Source organism: Cynocephalus volans, chromosome X (genome assembly GCF_027409185.1).
Source record: "Cynocephalus volans isolate mCynVol1 chromosome X, mCynVol1.pri, whole genome shotgun sequence".
In the NCBI taxonomy this organism is placed as follows: domain Eukaryota; kingdom Metazoa; phylum Chordata; class Mammalia; order Dermoptera; family Cynocephalidae; genus Cynocephalus; species Cynocephalus volans.
The window spans coordinates 37,403,841-37,426,416 of record NC_084478.1 but is presented as its reverse complement, the minus strand read 5'-3'; the positions used below and the strand labels follow the sequence as shown (position 1 = coordinate 37,426,416).

The following is a 22,576-nucleotide window of genomic DNA, read 5'->3' as shown; positions in this document are numbered from 1 at the left end:
TGCTATGGCCCCTGCTTGGATTCTGGACAAATCTTAGTGACTCTCTCATGACCAGTAATACAATGCAGCAGTTCTGATGCTGCATAAATTCTTAGACTGAAATTCCAACCAAATGCCATTACCAACTTCTGTCAGCAGAGGGCGCACAATCTCAGTCTTTCTGCCCAGGGTTTTTCTGGCATACCGGATATTCTCGGTTTCCATCACATGCCACTTCCTGCAGCCCGTAGAACTTCCCGTAGCAACAGAAATCACTGACAATTCAGTGACAGACTGTCTCAGGTTTGTTTATGTGCATATGTCTTATTTCTTAGTTTGGAAAGAATATTTTGCTGGATATAGAATTCTGTTAAGAGTTGCATTTGTTCTTTCAGTATTGGAAATATTCTTCTCCATTATTTCTGGTATTCCATGGATTCTTTTAGTAAGGCAGCCATCTTTAAATCATCATTCCTGGGCAGGTGAGGTGTCTTTTGTTCTCAGAGAGTTTCCATTTTGAATTCAATTGGTATCACCCCTCCTAACCTGCTCCTTTTAAAGCCAGTGTTACTATTAATATAGTTTGTTTTAGAGTTGATTATCTTGCTGTTTGCTTTCTATTTTTCTCATTACTTCTTTTGTCCCTCTTTTTGTACCTGCTTTTGTGCTTATTGGATGTTTTTATTATTAAATTTAAATTGCTATTTTAGATTTCTATCTGGCAGCTTAAAATTTTAAAATCTCAATTGCTATTTTAAATAGAAACTCAATTCAAAGTTTTCTATTTGTGTTAATAAAAGGACAATTTATTTCATTGACAATAGCAACAAAAACAAAAGCCAATAAAACCCCACACAGAAAAAACCAAAAGCCAAAATTCCCATTTATAATTTCTCATTAAAATATATTAAAAATCTGCATAGATTATATGTATACACATTAAAAGAATGTAAATACATTCACGAGCAAATATTAATATGAATTGTTATATTGATGATCTGATGTTAATGTTGAACAGGATGAGAAATTGTAAGATAACACAACACTTACTAAAAAGTAATGAAGTGACACTTGTGTTACCCATAGTAAAAAATATTTTACATTATATTAATTATATAATATATAATAAATTTATGCTTTGGAAAACATTTTCTGTTAGTGAAATGATTTATGTAAATAGAGTGCATATCAGAACCAATTCAGTAACAAGGAATGTATAGAATGTAAGTGAAAGTAACAATTTATGCATATATTTATATACATAATATGTAGTAATTTGAGTATTCAAATAATTATAAAATGACATACTCTATCAAATGATATTAGTAAAATGCATGTATGATATACACAATAATAAGTATTAGTTGGCTATTAGTATTAAAATACTTAATAATTAGGGTGAATTAAATAACAAGATATCACATTGTTATCCATTGATACCAGAGTTTGGAGACAGCATAAATAGTACTATTTTTGGAAATTAATTTGGTATTTTTAAAGAATATTTTAAATTCACCTACCTTGTTCCACAATAATTGCCTTTCTATGACTGTATTTTACAGAACTTTTCAAAAGTACATAAAAATATGGATATAAAAGGTCAAAACAGCTATTTTAGTGTAATAAACTGAGTTCATACCATAAATACTATGTGGATTTTATACCCAATCAGGTAAATCTTTAATTATTACAGAAGATAACTTCATGACATACTGTTAGTAAAAAAACAAGCAAACTGTAATTTATTCACATGTGTTCCTATGTATATAAATATATTATTTATGTATATGTATATTGATATGTATGTTTGTTAAATTATGCACTTCATTGCTAACCATGATTACTCCTGTGAAAGAATATGAATCTGTATTTTTTGGAAATTTTACATTGAGTGAACATTTGTTTGTAGTTAATAAATGAAAATAAAATATTCACACAACAGCATATCACTAATGATTCTTTTCGACAATCTGTTTGTTTTTTTTAATGACTGCATTACAGTAGAGGTAAAAAGTTATGCTTTAAGGCAGAATTAGAACAGAGTTATAAAGGGAAAAAAGTAATAGGAAAAATATAGAAAATTTATGTGGATAAATAATTTAATTTAGTTGTGACCGATTTATAGGAAGCTGACCTCTAATTAGTCAGCGAAATCATTAAAATGGAGGCCATAAGAAAAATTGTCACAAAGAATGATCTTTTTGTTGTTCCACTAGGATTAAATGTCAAGTGTAAGCTAGAGTTTAACTAATATTCGTGAGCCACTGTTACCATGATATCAGAAAAAGTGACAATTTTTAGGGTTAAAATCTTCTCAGTTTTTATCTGATTTGTATATGAAAAAAGACTTAAAATATAGACTTGGTGTGTAGGGTTTTCATGCCATTTCTTATGATATCTATAAAAGTGAGATTGCTATTCTCAGATAAGTGTGTTTAGATTTAACTGTATGAAATCCAGCAATTTTGCTGGATGCAGTTATTAATTCTAATTTATTACCTGTAAATGGCTTTTAGATATTCTAGAAACATAATCATAAAATCTGTGAACAAGAGTGGGTTCATTTTTTCCTTTCCAGTCACTATGCATTTTTTCCTGCACTTTTGCCCTGGCTCTGACCTCTGTAAAATGCTGAATAGATGGAAATAGTGAACACCCTTGTCTCAATCCTGATCTCAGGGTGAGGTTTTCAATATTGCATCACTAATTATATTTGCTGCAGTTTTCTGAGTTTTTTCCTTAAACCATAACTAGATAGTAAATTTGTCAAATGGTTTCTGTGTATTTGTTGTGATCATGACATGATTTTGCCCTTTGTTTTATTAAAGAGATTCAGTATGTTAAACAAGTAACAGTCCATTGGATTAAACCCAATTCGTGCATGGGGTATTATAACTGAAAGTGTTTTTGGATTCCATTTGTCAAACATGAGCATTTTTAAAAAAATTGTCATGATGAATAATAGTCATTGATTTTCTTTTGTAATAGTGTCCTTATTAGTTTAGTGTAAAGTTTATAGTGGTCTTACTAACATTCTGTGGAGTGTTTTTACTGTTTTTATTCTGTGAAAGAGGTTGTGCATGTTTGGTATTCTTATAGAAATGTGGGGAAAATTTCAAAAAATCAGACGTTCGGCTGTGGAAACTTTGCAGGAATGATTTTCACTATGTATTTCAATTAATATATATAAGGATCATTGAGATTTTCTGAATTTCTTATTTTGTTAAGATGTATTTTTTTTTTTTTTGGTATTTTGTCATTTTGTATAACTTCAAATATTATATAAGCATCACCAGCATCTTTAATGATTATCTACTCTACATTTCTGGAATTGATAATGTATGTCTTCCTTTTTTTTTTCCCCCATCAGTCTTGTCAGGATTTATAATTTTGTAACCTTTTCAAAAAGAAAGCAATTAAAAACAAACCAACTTTTGGATGTGTTGGTTTTAACTTTTTTCTGAGTTTCATTAACTGATTCTAATTTTTTTTTTTATTTCTATTATCTGTTGGTTTAAATTGACTCTTTTGTTCCCAAATTTTGAGGTCGGTTGTCAGATCTTAAATTTTCAGGATTTCTTCTTTTGCTTTTAATGCTGAAATGTTTCTTTAGACACGTATTTTGATGGGTACTACACATTTTTAGCAACTTTATTTTGGTATAGTTGGCATAAAATAAACTACATAACTTTAAAATAATATTATGTTTTGAGATATCTACATATTTGTGAAACCATCATTATGATTAATATAATGAACATGTTCATTCTTCACCCAGGTTTCCATGTGCACCTTTGAATTTACCCCTTCTGGTCCTGCTCAGACCCTTCCCCATTTTTCATGCTATGAATATTTTAGTACAATTCTTCTGTGCACAGACACTTTCATTTTTCTTAGAGAAGTATCAAGGAATAGAATGGCTGAGTCACATGATATTTGTATCTTTAAGATATTTTGGAAAATGTCAACCCTTTATAAACAGTAATTTTCCTTCTAGGACTACAGTCAACAAAGCGACTCAGAAATGTGCATAAAAGTTTGGTTAAAAAATGACAAAAATCTGTTTGTTAGTAAATTGTGTTGGAAGCATGACTATTATGGTTTACAGCCTTTACAGCTTTGCAACCAATCAGGTAGTTCTTATATATTTGCAGAAGATATGTTCAAGTTATACTGTTATGGAAAGAATTCGGCGAGGAAACAATTCCAGTCACTTGGAGAGATGGAGAGTTGGGAAGTTTATTACGCTAGTGGGGCAAGAACACTAGTGGGACTCAGCTGGACTTGTGTCCTGAGATCCTGGGACCCTGAGTGCAGGGAGAGCTGTGGTTATATACTTTTCTTGAGCAGGCATGCAAACCTTTTATTGGCCCTGTCTGTATCTAGGCAGAGTCACACAAACTGGGTCCTTCAAGCAGGTTTACAAAAATAGGAAGTGTGGTTAAGTAGGTGCTGTTAGTTTCAATTTCTAAACATATCTTTGGCAAGCAGTTTTGCGAAGTTAGGTGGCTCAATCAAGCAAGCAGCAGGGACACAGAAACCCAAGAGGCAGACTACTGTTTAACCAACTTTTATGGGTCCGTTGCAAACAAGCACATTCCACCTGCAAGGTTACACAAGCAAAGGGCCTTAGTTAAAAGAACTTTCAGAACCCCAAATTCTCCAATAATATTGCTAATGAAAAAAGAAAGTAAACTGTAGTTTCTTTCACATGTGTGTGCATGTATTTAAATATATCATATGTGCAAGTGAATGTGTATGTGTATATCTGTTTATATAAAAACTTCACTGCTGATCATTATTACCTCTATGAGGAGATGTGATCTGCAATTTGGGAAGTTTTACACTGAACACCTGCCAGATTTGTAATTAGTAAAAGGAAATCAAAGAAATAGTCACATGAAGGGATATCACTAATGATGAAATATTTTCCTTTTTAAAGTAGTGCAGAACAGATGAGAAGTTATGCTGAAAGGCCGAACTAGGAGTGAGATAGAGCAGATCTCCAATTAGTAAATGCGATAAATAAACTGGAGACCATAAGGAAACTTGTCAAAAGAATGCCTTTTTAATTTTCCTTTGGATTAAACATCAGGTGTATTATCAAGTTCATTTTACATTCTGGGGCATCTATTCACATGATATCAGAAAATACGACAATAATCAGGGTTATAATGACTCTCAAACATTGTCTAATAAGTATATTGAAAAAGCCTTAAAATATAACCTTGTTCTGTTGGTTTCTGTGCCATTTCTTAAAATGTTTATTAAAAAGTAAGAATTGCTATTCTTAGAAAAATGTGTTTAGGTTTAACTGTGTGATAACCACCCAGCTTGATAAATTCACTTATCAATTGTGATATATTACCTATAGATTGCTTTTAGATAGTCTGGAAACATGAACATGCAATGAATGAATAAAGATGGATTAATTTCTTCTTTTCCAATTGCTATGCCTCCCCCCCCCCCCTTTTTGTTGCATTATTGCGCTGGCTATGACGTCCAGAAAATGTTGAGTAGATCTAGTGATAGTAAGCATTCTTCTCTCTTCTGATCTCAGGGGGTGGTTTTCCATCTTTCACCAATAGTTGTGATACTTACTGCAGCTTTCTAAGTTTTTAAAAATCTTAAATTAGTAGTAAATTATGTCAAAAGGTTTCTCTTTATTATTTGTTGTGATAGTGATATGGTTTTACTACTTTGTTTTCCAAACTAGTTTGATTTCAAAATGATAAGACAACAAAAATCTTCTCTTAGATGAAACGTATTTTGTTCATAGGGTATTTTAGTTGAGGTATCTTTGATCTGTTTGTAAAACAAAGGTTTTGCATTTTATTTATTTATTTTTTGTATTTTGACATGAGGCATAAAAACTTTTATAATTCCCTATGTATAATGTCTTTATCAGTCTGGTACAAACTTTATTGGGGTCTCATAAAAATTTTGAAAGTGTTTAGATGTTATTTTTCTGTGGAAGATGTTGTGCAAAATTGGTGGTTACATCTTTCTCAGTTACATGGAAAAGATAGGAATTCAGACATCAGGACATAGAATTCATTTGCAAGAAGGTTCTCAGTACAGATGCACTTTAATACATACAGAATTACTGACATTTCTTAGTTTATCTATTTGTTAAATGGTGCTTTTATTTTTTGTGATATTTCATGTAATTAAAAATTTATTGGCATAAATTTGATTGTAATATAATTTGTGTGTCTCCGGAATCCATAGTGATGATCCCTTCTGTATTTCTCTTGGTGATGTTGGTAGTGCTGGTGGTGGTTTTCTTCTTTGATCAGTTTTGTCAGGGTTTATTTAATATTTTTAACCTTTAAAAAAACCTTTTAGTATTGTTGATTATTTAATTCGTTTAATTTGATTAATTGATGATACTTTTATTTTTTTATTTCAAGTTTTGGTTTATATTCCTGGTTTATTTTCTAATTTTGTGAAGTGTTTTATCGAATCTTAAATCTTCAGGATTTCCTCTTTTGCAATAATGGTATGAATTTTCCTATATGACCATGTGTTGATGCATCTACACAATTTTAAATAACTTATTGAGGTATTATTGATTTAAAATAAACTGTACAACATTAAAATAAACAGTATAAATTTTGATATGTATATATTTATGAAATCCCCACCACAAACAAAATAATGTAAATGTCCATCCCCCCTCACCAGGTTTCTTTGTCGGCCATTATATTTCTCCTTCCTGTTTCTGCTCAAGCCCTTTCACCATTCACATACTATTAAAAGTCTTCTTGCACAGGACTTTGTATAAACATATACTTCGAGTATTTTTGCTTGTTTGTTCATTTGTTTTGTTTTGTTTTTGAAAGACATCAAGGAAAGAAATGACTGGATTACACGAGAGTTGTATACACATTTAATTTTTTCTAGAGCATGTCAAAGGGTCTTGGAATGTGATTGTACTATTTTACATGCTACCAGCACTAAGAGTTTCAGTTGCTTTACCTCCTTGCCAGCATTTGTTATAATTAGTTATTTTAATTGTAGCTTTCTAATCGGTGTGCAGTTGTATGTATCTCACTGTGACTCTAAATTGCCAGGTCCTATCTCTTTCTGTCTCAGGTATCCCTAGTAAATGAAGAAAATAGATCATAGGCCTGAAGCAAACCCTTTCTCATTACATTTTACATGTATAGTTATTTTTTAATGCGTGCTGGATTTTCTGTATGAAGTACTTAAAGGAAAATTGCATGCTCTGGATGGTTTTATTTTTATCCTGGGAGGATTTCCTTTTTGCTTTGAGAGGTGGGGTGGGGTAGTTCATCTCAGTGATCGTGTCCTTTAGAAGCTGTACGTCATGTTTTGGGAAGAGTTTTCTTTTTCTAGTTTATATCAACACTAAGTAAATAGCCTATCAGGGATGGCATGTCAGTCTTTGGATTGTTTTCCAGATCTTCTCTGCCATGATGGGTCCTGAACTCAATCTGTGTCCCTTGCATTGGTGAGGCTGCTGAAAGCCCTGGTCAGCTGCTTAACTTCTCATGTAAAACTTCCTCCGTAGCATCTTGGCTTCTCAGTCACCTCCTTTGAATTAGTATAAGCCTTGAGGGAAAAAGAATATCACATTTGGGTCTTACCATCTGGGATTCTCTTCAAACTGAGATCTAGTCTCCTCCATTGCTTGCTTCCTTGGGTTTATGGTGCTTTCAAACAATGTGTTTAATATTTGCCAGCTCTCCTGGTTTTTCTTAGTAGGATGGATGGATGGAAATGGCTTGTTTGCCATTTAATGAAAGCAGACAATTCCACACATATTATTTTTTTGAAACATGTTTTCGTTTTTAGTTGTTTCTCCTTCTATAGCCAATTAATAATATTTATATCAATAATATAAAGATATTTTATGGCAGTAACCTACTCAAGCAGTGGAGCTTCTCTGTCATTTGTTTAATGTATTCCAATTAAGTTTTTTTTCCTTAAAATGTCTAAATATTTCCCTAGTTCCCAGCATGTACCAGGTATGCATTATGTGGTAGAGGTATATTACTGAGGTATAGCCTAATAAAAAACTAACAAGTAAATATGGAATATACTGTAGACAATATGTGTTTTGGTGATTTGTTATTATGCAGAAATAGTCACCAGAATATTACTTACATCACTTTTTATCATGTTCAGTCATTGCTGAAGAGGCTGGCATATGAATCCTTTACTTATCTTGTTTTATTTCAAGTTAGGATCATATCACTTTGTGTAAATACTTGTATAACCACAACAGTACAATTAATTTTGGTAAAGGAGTTAAAATACATTAAATTAAATGCACAAATCTTAATCTTATAGTTTGATGAATTTTGCACATATTTTCCATCTACGTTTCTACTTACATTTTTGTTTCAAGTGTTATTTGTCTTTTAATGAAATAATAGAAAAAAAAACAAAACAGGCTTTCATATTTGTTCATTTTTTTTTCTCAAGTCCTCTTCACTCCTTTCTGTAGTTCTCAGTACGTATCAGGTGTTGTTTCCCTTCAGCCAGGAGAACTTCCTGTTGCATTATTTATATTACAGGTTGGACAGCAACAGATTGTCTCAGGTTTTTATGGCTGAGTATTATTTCACTTTCAGTTTGAAAGGGTAATTTTGCTGCATGTTGAATGCTGGCTTGAATGTTTCCTCTTTCAGCACTGGAAAGATGCTGGTGCTTTATCTCTGGTTCTCCACGGGTTTTGTTGAGAAAGAAGCTATCATTTAAATCATCCTGCTTGTGTGTGTGTGTTCTTTATCTTAATTTCTTGCAAGTTTTTGGTTGATATATATTTGTTGATTGATACTCTTGATACTTTATATTAATATCAAATATATAGATTATTAATGTCTTTTAAAACTTCAGTAGCTATTTTGTCAATCCAATTTTTTCAATTTAAGTAAATAAAAAGATAACTCAGATTGGCAAGAGCAAGAAAACAAAGCAAAATAAAAACTCGTGAAAAATTAAAAAAGACAAGGTATCAATTTTTCTTATTAAAATATATAAGCATATCTGCACAGATTATATGCAAATTAAAGCACATTCACAAGCAAAATATCAAAAGGATTTGTTTCTGTAATTGCTGATCTGCAGCTTATGTTGACACACATGAGAAAAAGTATAAGAACAGACTAAATCTCTTGATACAAAATAATGAAGTGACGCTCTTGATACAAAATAATGAAGTGACGCTTGCATTACCTATAGGAAAATATTCTATATGCTGTAATTAAATAATATAAAATATAACTATACTTTGGAAAAACGTATTTTACATGTGAAGTGATTTATATATAGTATATATCAAAATCAATTAAGTAACAGGAAATATATAGAATGTAAGAGAAAGTAACAAAATTTTAGATGTATACATAGTCTTACTATTTAATCATTTTGGTATTCAAGTAATTATGAAATTACAGTCTTTTTAACAAGTGGAATTAATAAAATGCATTAAGGATATATGTCACTTCTGAAAGAGTGACAGAGACTCAAGAGATTACTCAGAGCCCATGTATTCAGAGCAATGAGAAGCCTAAAGGGATTTCACCCCGGGAAATCGCCTTCAAGAGAGGAGAGCCCAGGCACAGCCCCAGTCAGGTTTTTTGCTTCAGTTTTTATTGTAAAGACAAGAAAGTTACAGAAGAAACACAGGTGGTTAATCAATCATAGTGAAAACATAAACAAACTGGCTACATGGCAATCTTCATTAAAGCAGGTGTAACTTAAAATAGTTCAAGCAATTTACCATCAGAAAGAGCCATAAAACTAAGCTATGTGAGGTACAAAAAGAAACAATGAGATAATCAATCACCATAGCAGTGCTTAGCTCCCCAGGAAACTCAAAGAAACAGCTGAGGGTAAGATGTGGAACATCCCCCAACCACTAACTAGCAGAATATCCTTGAAGATTTTAGCTCACATACTTTCCCATCATTTAGGTTTATCTGCACCAAGGGCAATTGTCCCCAGAGCACTCACTTTTTGCTGTGCCTTAATTCTCTTATCTACATCAAAGGCTTTAGTCCTGTGAAAGTTTTCCAGTCCTTTCTAATTTTAGCATTTCTGCGTGTTTTCCTAAAGAGTTGAGCTTTGGCTTAAACTAAGGACTTTGGTCTTTCTGAACTACAGGACTTTAGTCCTTCTACACTAAAGGACTTTGGTTCTTCTATGCTGTAGGCTGTGGCCCTGCAAAATACATGTGTTTTATGTCTATCTCACTAATGTCAATACCCTCCACAGATATACACAAAAATAATCATGAATTGGCAATTAGTATATAAAATATGCTAAATACTTAGTGGAAATTAGATAAATAACAAGATTCCCTTTTTAATATTGATACAAGATTATGGAAGATGTATAAAATGGTCCTGGATATTTAAAATTAACTTCGTATTTTTAGCAAAGTTTTAAATTTGCCTATTCCTTTATATGGTAATTGCCTTTTTACAACTGTATTTGACAGACCTTGTTAAACATGTGCATAAAAGTGTGGATGCAAAAAGGCAAAACAAATATATTTAAAATAACATATACTGTGTTAATACAATGAATACTATGAAACTTTTACAACCAGCCAGGTAGATCTAATAAACTTGCAGAAGAAATCACGAGATAAAAAAGAAAGCAAACTATTTTATTTCACTTGTGTGCACAGGTATATAAACATATTACATATGTAAATATTTTTGTATGTATCTGTTTAAAAACACTCCTCACTGCTAATCATGGTTCCATCTGTGAAGGGATATACAGTTGCATTACATTTTTAAAAAATTTACACTGAGTAGTTGACAGATTGATAATTAGTAAAAGAAAAATCAAAGAAATAGTGATATGAAGGCACATCACTAATGATATTTTTGGAGGATCTATTCTGCTTTTTTTTTTTTTTCTGGTAAGGTAGTACAGAACAGGTAAGAATTTAACATTTAAAGCCAGAAACAGTAAAGGGTTGAAGAAAAAAAGAAATAAGGAAATATATAAAGAATTTATGTAGAAAATAATATAATTTAATAGTGAAGCATTTAGAAGCAGACGATCTCTAATTAGTCAGCAAGATCATTAAACTAGTGGCCATAAGTAAAATTGTCACAATGAATGCCCTTTTATTTGTTCCACTAGGATTAAATATTAAGTATATTGTTGTGCAGTTTATCGTACATTTTGGGGGCATCTGTTCCCATGATATTAGAAAAAAATTACAACCGTAATCAGGGTTATAATGACTTTTGAATTTTAGCTGATAAATATGTAGAAAAAGAAAACATTTAAATTAAGAATTTGTATGATTTTTGTGCCATTTCTTATGATGTGTATTTAAAAAGTTAGATAAGAATTGCTATTCCTATAAAAAATATGTTTAGGTTTAACTCTGTGAATTTCAGCTCTCTTGCTAAATTCACTTAAAAATTCTACTACATTACCTATAACTCACTTTTTAATAGCCTGGGAAAATAATTATTCAATCTGTGAATAAAGGTGGTTTCATTTTGTTCTTTCCAGCCTTTACGCATTTTGTTATTTTTCTTGCATTATTGTCCTGGCTATTTGACCTACTTAAAATTTTGTATAGAACTGGTTGTAGTAAGAATTCTTATCTCTGTAATCTCAGGGGAAAGATTTTCAGTATTTCACCACTAATTATGATATTTACTTAAGTTTGGTAAGTTTTTTAAAAAAAAATATAACTGAATGGTAAATTTGTCATTTGGTTTCTTTGTATCTGTTATGATGGCGATATATTTCTCTGCTTTGCTTTGTTAAAGTAGTTTCTTTCCAAAATGTTAATCCAAAAATAATTCATGCTTGGATTCTACCCGGTTTATTCATGACCTTTTATAGTTGAAGCTTTTGTTTTTGTCTGTCAAACATATGTGATTTTTAATTTTTTTATTTTTTGGTGGGGGAAGATGGGTGGGCAGTGTGGTTTCCTGAGGAATATAAATCTTTGATTTTATTTTCTTGTAACGTACTTATCATTGTGGCATAAAGTTTATAAAGGTCACATGAAACATCGTGAGAAGTGTTTCTACTGTTTTTATTATTTGGAAGAGCTTGTAGAAGATTGGTGTTTTATTCTCATTATATGGAAAATTTATGATTTCAGGCATAGAATTCTTTTGTATTTCATTTGTAATTTGGCAATTTATGTATGAGCTACAGGGCAATTGAGATTTCCTAGTTTCGTGATTTGTTAAGCTCTGTTTTTCTTGGAACTTTTTCATTATGTGTAATATCAAATTTATTATCATAAATGTTCCTATATAATTATGTACGTGCCTCCAGGATGTTGTGTGAGGATTTCCTTTGCATTGCTGATATAAATTATACAGATTTTTTTTGATCAGTCTTGCTAGGGACTTGTCAATTTTTTTAATCCTTTATGAAAATAAAATTTTTTAGATTTGTTGATTTTTTTCTTTATGATTTTTAAAAAATTTCTCACTGATCTTATATTATTTTATTTCTCTTTGCTTCAATCTTAGATTTCCCTTCTGTCTGCTCACATTACCCATCTGCTCTTGCTTGTTGTCCACTTATTCCGTTGGAACCCTTATTGTATTAATTATAGTTATTTTAAATTTCCCATCTGAAAATTTCAAAATATCTGCCATTTCTGAATCTTATTTTGATGCTGATTCTTCAAACTGCTTTTTAATTTTATTTTTTACCTTTTAGTACGCCTTGTAATTTTTAGTTCAAAGCCCAACATAATGTATTGGGTATAAGGAATTGAGGTAAATAAGTGTTTAGTGGAAGATTTTATGTTTTTATCTGGCTGAGTGTTAGACTGCATCTACTGTTAGTTGTAGCTGTAGTTGTCATAGGCCAAATTTTTTTCCAGTGTCCTTGTTTTGCTTCCCTGTTGTCTTTTAGTTTCCCTAGACATTTAAATAAGTTTGAGATGTGCAGTTCTTTGCACTGTAGTACCCTTGGTACTAGATGCAGCAGTGGCTTTCTGCTCCTGGGCTTTCACTTCAGTCAACTGTGATTCTCTGTATTTTCCTCTCTTCAGTATTTGGAGCAGCATTTCATCCTGTAACATCAGTTCTATAATGGTTTAAGAAGAGTTAATTTTCAGTTTGTTCAGCTCTTTTTTTGTTGTGAGGATGAGAGTGACAACTTCCAAGCACCTTACAGGTCTGCTGGATACTGGAGGTCTTTGATACATTTCTACCAATTTTTAGTATTAAATTACTGCTTTTTGTTCAATACCTTGAGATATATTACCAGATTATCAATATCCAGGATTTCCATTTTGTATTTACTGCTATAGATGTTCCTTTGGGACATATTGGTTCATTTTACACTTTTTAACAGATTCATTGGAATATAATTGAATTTAAATAAAATTTTCAATTTTAAATAATATAAGCTTTATATGTGTGTACATGTATAATATAAGCTTTATATATGTGTATATGCATACTTCAAAAAGTTCATGAAAAATAGAATGAAGAGATAATAGCAATCTTTTCATGAACTTTTTGAAGTATTCTCTCTTATGTATATATAAGTATATACATATTTTCACACATACATATGTACATATATTTGTGAAACCATCACCAAAAGCATGGCAATGTACATACTCACCCCTCCACTTCAGTTTCCTTGTGCAATTTTATATTTCCTGCTTGTTTCTGCCCTAACCCGGTCCTCCTCATAATGTATACACTGTTTACAAGTCTTTGTATGATGTGTATTTTTATTTTTATTGTATAAACATCAAGAAATGGCATGGCTATTTTAGAAAATTTCAAAGTTTTTGCATACCTGTTGACTATTTTATACCCTACTAGCAGTGTATGAAAGTTACGTTTATTCTCTATTCTTGCTAGCACTTGTTATGGTCATTATTTTAAATTGCAGGTAGGTGTTCAGTGGTATATAGTATCACTCTAAATTGCATGGGTGTAACCACACCATAGTTCTTTCAATCCCAGGAAACCCCAGTAAATGGAGAAAATAGATCACAGGCCTGAAGCTAATGCTTTCCTTCCCATTTATATTTTGCCCCTTTGAATGTTTTTTTTATTTAAGGCGGTAATTTGTGTATAAAATACCATAGAAGTAATTGGAGGCTCTGAATGATTTTTTCTACCCTCCATAGAGCATTTTTGTTTACTTCTAAAAGGCATTTAGATGATGATGTTAAATGTTAAGATAGCAGGTTGGGATGCAGTTCATCTTATCGAAATTGAGTCCTTTTGAAGCTGGGTCTTGTATTTTGAGAGGATTGTTCTAATTCCAGTTCATACTGATACTTAGGGCGTAGCCCCTTGGCAATGTCAGATGAACCCTTGGAGTATTTTCTAGTATTACTTTTTCATGGTGGGAATTGAGCTCCAATTTGCTTTCTCTAGGCTGATAAAATTGCTGGAAGCCCCAGTCAGGTGTTTAGCTTCTCAGATAAAACATTCTACTTAAGTATTTTGGGTCCCCAATATCCTCCTTTGAGTTAGGATACTATGGGGAGGGAAGGGGTATTCAATTTGGTTAACATCACTGGGACTTCTCCCTAAAATCCTGTGTCTACAATGTAAGCCTCTTTGGATTTTTGATACCTTCAAACAGATGTCTGTTATATTTTTCCATCATTCTTAGTTTTTTCAGCATGTTTGGGCTGAAGTGTCTGTTCTGCCATTGCTACAAGAATATGTCTTCACGAACACTGTTTTTAAAAATTATGTTTTAGTTTGCATATGTTTTGCTTCATATCCAGCTAACCCACACTGTCGATTAAGAAGTTAAAGCATTTTAATTAAACTTTTTATTTTGTGATAATCCTAGATTCATTTGCAGATGTAAGAACCGTTACTGAGACTTCTTATGAATCCTTTGTCCAGTTCCAGCCAGTTCTGTAGTACAATATTTTGACCATGGTATCAATATTGATCCAGCGAGGCTAAAGTATATTTGAATCATCTCAATGATCTTTTGCGTTGCACATTACAAACACACCTACATCCCACTCCTCCAGTCCCCACCTCCCTCCCATCCCTGATTTCCAGGAACCAATAATCTGTTCTTCATGATATATGTGTGTGTGTGTGTATGTGCATACATGAGTGATTCATTTCAACAATGCTATATAAGAGAATAATACTGTGTGTCACCTTCGCATTTCTTTTATTTCACTCTGAGTAATTTGCTGGAGATTTATCCAGGTTCTTGCGTGTATCAGTAGCTTGTTCCTTCTTCTTGCTAAGTAGTACTTCATGATATGGATGTACCGCATTTAGTTTAACCATTTACACTTATATGGACTTCAGGTTGTTTCCAGGTTTAGGCAATACAGATAAATCTACTACACAATTAAGAAAAGTAAATTACAAAGAGAAGGAAAAAAGAGATAAATAGAAAGTAGAATAGTGATTACCAAAGGCAGGGAAAAGGAGTGAATGGGGGTCCCTGGGAAAGGTTGGTAGACCAGTACAAAGTTACAAAGTTACAGTTATATAGAAAGAGTAAGTTCAGGTGCTCTAGGGTGACAATAGCTAATAATATTGTATTGTGTATCTCAAGATAGCCAGAAAAGAGGATCTTGAATGTTATATCCACAAAGAAATAACTGTTTAGATGATAGACATGCTAACTATTCTGATTCGATGATTATACAATATACGCACGTATTGAAACAATAAACTGTACCCTGTAAACATGTACAATGAAAACAATAAACTTAAAAAACAATTTAAAAATTGCAATGAATATTTGTGTGCAAGTTTCCACGTGAACAAAAGTTTTCCTTTATCTTGAATAGATGCCCTAGTGTGCAATTGCTGCATTGTATGATAAGATTAGTGTCTGTTTTTTTTTTTTTTTTTTTGAAGAACCTGACCGTTTTCCATAATGAGACATTTTACATTCCCACAGCAATGTGTGACATCTGCTTTGCCTACAGCCTTGTCAGTATTTGGTGATGTCACTATTTTCCTTTTTAATTTTAGTAATTCTGATATACATGCAATGATATCTCACTGTGATTTTCATTTGTGTTTATCTGAAGGTTGTGATGTCGAGCACCCTTTCATTTTCTTTTTTTTTCTTAGCACATTTTTTATTGGTTATGAATATTCATGAGATACAAAGCTGAGTGTCACCACTCATGCCCAAGATGTGATGGCCAGGAGCATCCTTTCATTTTCATTTGCAGACTGTACATCCTCTTTAGTGAAGTTTCTGTTTATGTCTTTTTTTTCTCATTTTCAAATTGGATTACTTATTTAATACTGTCAAGTTTTGAGAGTTCTTTATATATTCCAGATACTAGTCTTTTTTGGAAATATGACATGAAAATATTTCTTCCAGCCTGTAGTTTGTCTTTTCATTTTCTTAACACAGGATAAAACTGTTTGAATAGCAAAAGTCTTCAGTTTTTATGGAGCCTAATTTCTCAGTTTTTCCCTTTATGGATCATGCTTTTGGTATTAAGTCTAAGGATTCTTCCTTGTGCTGGATTCCAGAGATTTCCTTCTCTTATCTTTTTTTTTATTATGTTTTACATTTAAATCTATGATCCATTTTGAGTTAATTTCTGTATAAGCTGTGAGGTTTAGATCAAGGTTCATATATTTGCTTTTGGCTATCTTATTGTTCCAGAACTATTCATTGAAAGGTTATGCTTTCTTCCGTTAATTTAACTTTTCAGCTTGATTGGAAATCAGCTGGCCTTTCTGTGGGGCCATTTTGGGTTCTCCTTCCATTCTATTGATCTATGTGTCTATCCATCCACCAATACCACACTTTCTTGATTGCTGTAACTATAAAATACATTTTGAAATTGAGTGCTGTGATTCTTCTAACTTTATTTTTAATTTGAAAATTGTTTTATCCATTCTCATTTCTTTGTATTTGCATCTGTATTAGAACTACCCTATCTGTATCTAAAAAAAAAAAAAAAAATCTTGTGATTTTGTTAGGAATTTACTAAACCAATATATCAATTTGAGGAGAACTGAAATGTTACTGTGTTCAGTCTTCCCATTTACAAACATGGTATGTCTCTGCATTTGTTTAGACCTATTTTGAATTTTTTTTTGTCAGCATCATGAAGTTTTCAACATATAAGTCCTATACGTGTTTCAACTGATTTATACCAAAGTACTTTATCTTTTCAGCAATCATAAATTTTATTGTATTTTTAATATCAGTGTATATATGTTCATCGCTAGTATATATAAATACAGTTGATTTTGCAAGCTTATCTTGTCTTGTGCCCTTGATGAATTGAGTTGTTACTTCTATGCAGTTTTTTTTTGTTTTCTTGGGATTTTCTATGTAGACATCATGGCTTCTGCAAATAGTGCCAATTTTATGTATGCCTATTACATATTTTTATTTTTTCCTTTACTGCACTAACTTACCTTCCATCACTATTTTTAATACCCTACCTGTTTCCTGAGGGAGGGCATTCAGTTTTTCACAATTAAGTATAATGTTAGCTATAGGTTTTTCTAGATACTCTTTATAAAGTCTAAGAAGTTTTTCTCGGCTCCTATTTTAATGAGGGATTTTTTAAAAAATTATAAATGGGTGTTGTATTTTGTTGTTTTTCTTCATCAGTTGATACAATCATGTTTACTTGGTTATAGAGTGTGGTGTTATAACACCAGGGTTAAGGGTTCGAATCCCAATACCAGCCAGATGCAAAAAAAAAAAAATTGTTAATTAAAAAAATTAGTAAACAGAGAAAGAATTGGGCACATATTATATTCTGGCTTTTCCATAAATAAAATATTAGGCTTAGATTCCCTAATCAAATAATACATTCCCTTTAAATGGCTTACTGGTTAGCTCTGTTGGTTAGAATGTAACGTTGTAACACCAAGGTCAAGGGTTTGGATCCCCATAACAGCCAGTTGCCCAAAAAAACCCAATACACTGTCATGTGATTTTTTTTCTTTAGCCTGTTATTATGGTACATCATGTTGATTGGTTTTCAAATATGGAATCAACCTGATATCACTGGAATTAACCCCACTTCGTCATGGTGTATCCTATTTTTATATATGGCTGAATTCTATTTGCTAATATTTTATTAAGGATTTTGTGGTTGTATTCAATAGACATTTGTCTGTAGTTTTGTTTTTTCTGTAATGTTTCTCTCTGATTTTATCAAAGTAATAATGGTTTCATTAAATGAATTGAGAAGTGTTCCATCTTCTCTTTATTCATTTTCTATTTCTGTTTTCTATTTTAAATTTTGAAATGTTCCATTTGCATCTATTTGAGTGGATATTCTGATTTTCCTTGATAATTCTTCTTTGACCCATAGGTTATGTATAAAGTATGTTGTTTACTTGGCAAAGTTTTCGAGTTTTTCCTTTGTTTTTGTTGTGGGTTTTCAGCTTGATTACATTGTGATGAGAGAACAAACTCTGTATGCTTTCTATTCTTTTAAATTTGTTGAGATTTGCTTTTTTATGGGACCGTGCCCTTTTTCTAAGCAAAACCAACAGATGGCCTAAATGGATAAAAGGTGGCCCCCAAGGAAAGTTAAGGGGGAGGGCTAAGCATAGAGAGGCAAGGCACGTGCACATTTGACCTTTTCAAGGATTGGCCTAAGCTTGGAAATCCCCGCCTGTTAAGCATATAAATATGATCTTTTGTGTTACAATAAACAGAACTGCCTGACAGAACCCCCGCTTCATGTGTATGTGTTTGTTCCCTATCTCGGAGAGCAGTGGCGTGCTCACCCATCTCTTGGAATCTCTTTTCACCCCGCGTCCTGGGGGGAGAAAAGGGAAATCCTTTTGGCCCCAACCCTCTAGGGAAAGGGAAAACCTGTTGGGGTCCCGTGCGGCTGCCGGAGACACCCAACAGCTCATGCCCCATGTGAGGATGGCACCTCATACCACTTTCACCTTTTCCTTTCCACGGGGATGGCCAAAATTGCCACATGATCCTAAAAGATGGATGACGAAGAGGCCCTGCCTGACCTACAGTGCGGAGCTTCAGAAAGAAGGACAACGTTCAAGAGAAATCTGCTATCAGGGTGAGTACCAATGGCCTCAAGCTCGTATCTTTCCTTTTACTTTTGTTTCTTTCTCTGTCTTCTCCTTTTTAGTTTTTGGCCATGGGGAATTCTCAGGAGAAGCCCAGTGATCCAGCCCTTAAGGCTATTCTGCTCCAAAATACCAATTGGGCTAAATTTGAAAGTCCACCCCCGCCTTTTTCCAAACAACCCCAAGCTTTCCCGATTTCAGCTCCTCTTTTCAGTAAACCCGAACCACTTGAAGATACATGGGGAAATCCCATAGATCAACTAATACCTTCATTTCAAGCCTACCCTGTTAATGTTAATCCGGGGGCAACAGACCAGTCGCTTGGTATCCTTGGGAAGCCCAGGATTTAAAAGAACTAAAAAAGTCTGTTGCCGAGGATGGCCCTAATTCTCCATGGGCAGAAACTATCCTTCAGGGACTAGCCCATCAGCCCTGCACCACTCAGGACTGGAAGATGTTATGTAAGGCAGTCCTCCCCCCAAATTTGTTTATTAAATTCTGTGCCTTTTATAAGGAGGAGTGCCATGCCCAAGCAGAAATGAATCAAGCAGCCAATCCCGTCATCCCAGTTACCTTTGACATGTTGTCCAGAACTGCAGATCAATATAGTACAGGAATCCAACAGGCGGCAATCCCGCCTCCTTATGAAGACCAAGTCAGGGCTACCGCCTTAGCTTCCTGGGCAAAGCTCGCAGAGGGCCCCATGGAGCCCCCAATTGCTGGAATAACCCAGAAGCCCAATGAAGACCTCCCTTCCTTTATTGTTAGGGTAGAGCAAAATATACAAAGAAAATTTCCCCCCAGCCCACTCAGAGATCAGTTTGTTAAGATGCTTATATGGGATGGAATGACCACTGATCATAAGTTGCCTTGCGCAGGCTTAAGGGACTGATCCATGGAGAAGTGGGTTGTCGCTTCCAAGGAGGTAGGGAGTCAACATTTTCAAGCCAGGACTTTATCCACAGCCTTGACACAAAACTTAACTGAAGCCTTCAAGGCTTTTACCGCCCTGATCCCCTCAGGAAACAATACTTCCCCACCCTTCAAGAGACAATGTTTTGGTTGCGAAAGACAAGGTCATTTTAAAAGCCAATGTCCCAAGGCTAAAGGCAAAAAAAACCCTACCACACCTTGCCCCGGATGTTAAAAAGTGTTACATTGGAAAAAGGACTGTAGGTCCAAATTTGACAAAGATGGCAATCCTTTAAACTAAGCCAGGGGCAACCCCTAGCTCCGTCACTCCAAGTGGGTCATGAAAGTAACCAGCCAAAAGGGCCCAGGGCTAATTGGACAGTCCCTATAGTCCCCAGAGTAAGGCCCAAAATGGACATCACCATCGATGGTAAAAGGTTCTGATGCTTAATTGATACAGGGGCAGATCGAACTGTCCTCCACCAAGAGGAAGTGCCTCCTAGCTGGGATGTTGTCCCTGGGCCTCAAATCATTGGGGTAGGAGGTGAAACACCATCTTTTGAAACAAAAGGGTGGTTAAAATGGAGAGATGCTCCCCTGGTCCCCCAGATTAAATGGAGGGACGGACCTCCAATATGGGTGCAGCTGTGGCCACTCCCTTCTCACAAACTATAGGATTTAAGAGATATTGTACAAGAACAACTTAGGTTGGGACACATTCAACCCTCTGTCAGCCCTTGGAACATGCCCGTTTTTGTAATAAAAAAGGCTTCAGGAAAATGGAGAATGCTCCAAGATCTTAGAGAGATAAACAAAAGGATGATTATTATGGGAACTCCTTTGTGGGGCCTACCCTGGGCCCCTGCCATCCCCAGCCACTTGATCCACTTGGAACATACGCCATTCCACTGGCATCCCTTACAATCCTCGGGGAGAAGCCATAATAGAACGCCACCATCAAAATCTAAAGAACTAACTTTTAAAACAAAAAGGGGGAATTATTAGCCCCCACCAACAGTTAGGAATAGCATTATTTACCTTAAATATTTTAAATTTTCCAATACATGAGCCAATAACTGCTTTCCAAAAACACTGGTCAACCCAATCCCCATGTCCTGCCATTCAGGTGCAATGGAAAGATCCCCTTTCAGGACAATGGAGAGGCCCTGACCCGCTCTTAACTATGGGCAGAGGATTTGGATGTATTTTTCCTTTCAACGAGCCCAACCCTGTATGGGTGCCAGCCAGAAATCTCAAGTTCTCATCCACTGCCCAGGGTGATAACAACCCTGAGGAAAACCTTTCTTATGTTTTCCAGGAAAGTCCACAATGAAGCAAGCTTATCTTCTGCTACGGGTCTTCTCCATGATTGGTGAAGCAAGTCCACCCTCTTCTCCACATGCTCTGGCTCACCAAACATGAACAGAAGGGGCTTGGACTTGCTGTTTCTGCAACAAGGAGGATTATGTGCAGCCCTCAAAGAAGAATGTTGTTTTTACGCAGACCATTCCGGTGTTGTTAAAGATTCTTTAGCTAAATTAAGAGAAGGATTAGAAAAACATAGGAGGGAAAGAGAGGCCATTTCTGGCTGGTTTGAAGGCTGGTTTGGAACTTCCCCTTGGCTCACTACTCTAATATCCGCCTTAACAGGCCCTCCATGCATGTGGGGTCGGCTAACGGCCCTTATAAGGTGCAACCTAGGGTCCCTCACCATGCTCACCCAGGTGGTGGAAAAGATAGCTAATGAACAACACCCCCAAGATGCTGGGGTCAATTTGGCCCTTCAAAAAATTAACATTAAAAAAAAAAAATTAACATCAAGGTGTAATCTCCTGTTTGGCCTCAGCTTGGTTGGATAGTCAATGATGGGTAAGATCCCCCACGGGGGGGGGGGACAATCTAAGACAGGTACAATCACACAAGACCAATACAGGTTCTTTCAGCCTCGGCTTGGTTGGATAGTCAATGACGGGTAAGATCCCTTAATGGGGGGGGGGGACAACCTAAGAGAGACACAACCACACAAGACTTCTATTAAAATAAAAAAGGGGGAACTATGGGACCGTGCCCTTTTTCTAAGCAAAAACAACATTTGGCCTAAATGGATAAAAGGTGGACCCCAAGGGAAGTTAAGGGAGAAAGCTAAGCATAGAGAGGCAAGGCACGTGCACATTTGACCTTTTCAAGGATTGGCCTAAGCTTGGAAATCCCCACCTGCTAAGCATATGAATATGATCTTTCGTGTTACAATAAATGGAACTGCCTGACAGAACCCCCGCTGCATGTGTATGTGTTTGTTCCTTATCTGGGAGAGCAGCAGTGTGCTCACCCATCTCTTGGAATCTCTTTTTGCCCCGCGTCCTGAGGGGGAGAAAAGGGAAATCCCTTTGGCCCCAACCCTCTAGGGAAAGGAAAAACCTGTTGGGGGTCCCATGTGGCTGTTGGAGACGCCCAACATTTTCTGTCCCAGGATATGCTCTTTCTTGGTTTGTGTTTTGTGGAGATTTGAAAAATATGGAATTTTGCTGCTGTTGACAGAAGTGTTCTATTAATGTCAGTTAGAACCTGTTGGTTGATAGTGTTGTTGAGATATTCTGCATTACTGCTGAATCTGCCTAGTTGTTCTATGAATTATTGTGAAAGGGGAATAGAAATTCCTAGAT

At 34.5% G+C, this 22,576-nt stretch overlaps 1 long non-coding RNA gene across 1 annotated transcript; it reads left to right on the top strand.

Annotated features, from left to right (window-relative positions):
* Positions 1–221: 221 nt before the first annotated feature.
* LOC134367674 (uncharacterized) lies at positions 222–22,159 on the top strand. The gene is made up of 3 exons (XR_010022428.1): positions 222–282; positions 18,909–18,991; positions 21,232–22,159. It is a non-coding gene; the product is annotated as an uncharacterized LOC134367674 (long non-coding RNA).
* The last annotated feature ends 417 nt before the right edge of the window (positions 22,160–22,576 follow it).